The sequence below is a fragment of the Anastrepha obliqua genome, chromosome 6 (assembly GCF_027943255.1).
Source record: "Anastrepha obliqua isolate idAnaObli1 chromosome 6, idAnaObli1_1.0, whole genome shotgun sequence".
Lineage (NCBI taxonomy): Eukaryota > Metazoa > Arthropoda > Insecta > Diptera > Tephritidae > Anastrepha > Anastrepha obliqua.
In genome coordinates this window covers 24,119,680-24,123,405 of record NC_072897.1, presented here as the reverse complement: position 1 = coordinate 24,123,405, position 3,726 = coordinate 24,119,680, and positions in this window count along the sequence as shown.

Sequence of the window (3,726 nt, the reverse complement as noted above, 5' to 3'; positions counted from 1 at the left end):
ATAAAGTTTCAAATTTCGAAAAAAAACCGCACGAACTTATTCATAGTTCACTTTAAAATCCATCGCTGTAGTCGAGGGCTTATGTCTTTTCCGTCCTGTTTACATTGGAGCCACCTTAGTGGTTGGTGATCAGTTACAAGATCAAATGGCTTACCATAAATGTAAGGTCGAAAATAGCTAACAACCCAAGCGATAGCAAGTAACTCCCGTTCGGTTGTAGAATACTTCCTTTCGTGATCATTAAGTGTTCTACTGGCGTAACTTATCGGATGTTCTTCCTGTGTTAAGACGGCGCTTATTGCAAAATCGGTTGCATCTGTAGCAATTTTAAATTTTTTATTAAACTCTACATATCTTAAGACAGGAGGATTGGTCAGAAGTTGTTTAAGTTTTTCGAAGGCATATATGTATTGGGAATCTTATATATATATATATATATATTCGCTCCTTTCCTCAAATATTTTGTCATCCTATGAGCGATGATGGCATAATCAGGAATGATTTAATTTGTTTTGTTGACTCCGGCAATTTTAGCTTCAGTATTTTTTCGATTTTTTCATATTTGGTTTAATACCGTCCTGCGTCAGAGTATGGCCCAAAAATTCTGTTGTCTTAGCAAAAAATTTACATTTATCTATTTGTATTTTCAAATTATGCTCCTTTAGTTTTTGAATATTTTCTGTATATTCTCTGTATGTTCCTTGATATTTATGCCAAAAATTAGTATGTCGTCAAGATATACTACGCATATTTTGTTTATATAGTCCCTGAGTACTGAGTTTATGAGTCTTTGGAAGGTTGCCGGTGCATTTTTCAGACCAAACGGCATTCATACAAACTCATAATGGCCTAGGGGTGTTGAGAATGCAGTTTTCTTCTATCTTCTTCCTTAATAAGGACTTGATGGAAGCCATTAGCGAGGTCGAGCGTTGTGGAATGTTTTGGCCTCTTCCGAGTTTTTCGAGGATTGCTTCGATGTTTGGCATTGGAAATTTATCGTTCTCTGTTATCTCGTTTAGCTTTCTATAATCGATGACAATCCGCCACTTCTTTTTCCCAGAATTGTCCATTTTCTTTGGTACAATCCATAATTGTGAATGGAAGGGTGAATTGCTTTCCTTGATTATTACCTGCTCTAATATTTCGTTTATTTGCATCTTTACGAGGGGTGCCTTTTATATGTCGGGATTAGAGAACAAAAACAAATTTTAATCATCGAAAATCACTTTATTGTTTTTCAAAATATTCTCCATGAAGATCTATACACTTTTGCATGCGTTTGACCCAATTGTCCAAGTACTTTTGCCACTCTGAATGAGGTACCTCCAAAACATGCATTCTGAATGCCGCAACCGCTTCTTCAGGTGTCGAAAAACGTTGACCTCTCAGTTTGTTTTTTACGTACGGGAATAAAAAGAAATCATTCGGTGCCAAGTCAGGACTATACGGCGGATGACCCAATAATTCGATGTTTTGGGTGCTCAAAAATGCAGTTGTTTGAGCCGATGTGTGAGAGCTCGCATTGTCCTGGTGAAGAGTGATCCGTCTTTGGCGATTGGTTTTCCTAATTTCTTGGAAGACAACTGGCAAACAAATGGTTGTGTACCACTCACTGTTCTGCGTTGTTCTAGTGATACGGTTGCGATATGTCCAGGCGAAAAAACAGGCGACCATTTGCTTGGAAGTGCTTCGTGCGCGAACAACTTTTGTTGGATTTGGCTCATCTTGAAACACCCATACTGTCGACTGCTGTTTACTTTCGGGCTCATACGCGTAAATTCATGATTTATCACCTGTCACGATGTCATGGACGTGTTTCGAAGCCCCGCGATCGTATTGTTTGAGCATTTCCTTCGGCCAATCGACACGAGCTTTTTTTTGAGCGATTGACAAATTGTGTGGGATCCAACGCGAACAAATTTTTTTGACAGTCAAATGTTTATGCAATATTGAATGTATGCTGGTCCCACTAATGCCTAAGATTGTCTCAATCTCACGATAGGTCACATGACGATCTTGCAATATCAGATCGCGCACAGCATCAATGGTTTTCGGAACAACAACTAATTTTGGACGACCCTCACGAAATTCGTCTTGCATACCATCAATAAACACTAGTCCTTGATGGAGCTTCATCGCCAAAAAATGAATTATATTAAGTTCATCCATTGCTGAGTTAATCCACGTCGAAAGTTGTAAAAAATAATCGCACGAAAATGTTCACGATTTAATTCTATTTTTGGATCGAGATGAATCTTTTAAGTTACTGTAAACCACACAAATAGCACTGGTATTTCAAAACGTTCAGAGTACGTAAAAGCCAAAAAATGTCAAACTTTGCGATACAGCTGTCAGTTGCCAGATTGCAACACCAGGGTTGCCAAATCCCGCGCACTTGTGGATATCTATATATTTTCGCGTAAACTGGTTTACTATTTGTTGTAATAATTTCATGCTGAATTTCGTGCGTGTGAGTAAGTTTATCGCCTTCTTTAAAGAATAAGTTGGTATTTTTGTATGTTATCTTTTCCAGTTGAAATATTTCTTCTTTATTCATTTCATTATGAATAAGCTGTTTCATTATTACATCATTTGCTTGACATTTTTCCAATTCACAGATTTGATCTATATCATAAGGGCAAGCCTTAATAAATTCAATTTTTGTGTTATGAATTTCTACGACTTCATCTGTAAGATTAATTACTGCTCCCATTGGTTTAAGGATATTATGTCCTATTATAGCATCAAAAGGTTTGTTTGAAAGTTTCGTAACTTTCCAGCTCATTCCAATGGGAGTTCAGTTATAATTTCTTTTGATATCTCGGTTATTCCGTTAAGGATTTTGAAATGTATGGGTGTCTTTCAATTCAGTCTTTTATATTTTAGTAGTTTGTTTTCATCGATCAGTGACGTTGTCGACCCTGTGTCTATTAGACATTTTATTTTTTAATCTACTATCGTCAGTTCGACTACCGGTTACTTTGTTGATGACTTGGCAATTGAAATTTTCCTCCGTGTGAATATTGTTATTAGTCTCATCGTTTTCGTTCGAGTCGAGGTGTGTTTGAATATGGTCTACCTCCATTGGTTGGGGTGTATCTTGATAGCGATTGGCTTGTCTTGATCGACTATTAAAGCTTTGTTTGGATTGAGTAGAATTTTCCCTACCATTTTTTTGGTAGTAATTTTGAGGTGTTTTTATTGGTTGTACCCTGTCGTTATACTGGTTATAATTTTGGTTATTTCTAGCGTTTGTTCTATCGTTCGTGCTTTGGGAAGGGCCTGAATGTGGGTTTTTATGTTGAAGATATGGATTGTGTTGATGGTGATTGAGATTAAAAGAGTTGTTCCTTTTATCATTTTTCTTATTGTAAAATTTTTTGTTAAAGTGTCTGAGCATGTTAGTTTGTTCTAATGTGTGGTATGCCTCTCTAAGGGTTTTAATGTTCATACTATATATAATGCTTGATAATGAAAGATCTATACCATTTAAAAATATACTAAGAATTGCACTTTCGTTTGCTTTTGGTGAGACTGCAGTTGGTTTTTTATATCAAATTCATGTTTTGTGTTTAAATCATCTAAAATATTTTTTAGTTTGTTAAAATAATCACTTACATTATTGAAATTTCTTAAATATAGGGCCTTCTGATGTAGTTTAAAGTAAGTATCCTTGATTCCGAAATTCTTGATGAGTTCTTCTTTTATTTAGTCCCATGTAAGGTT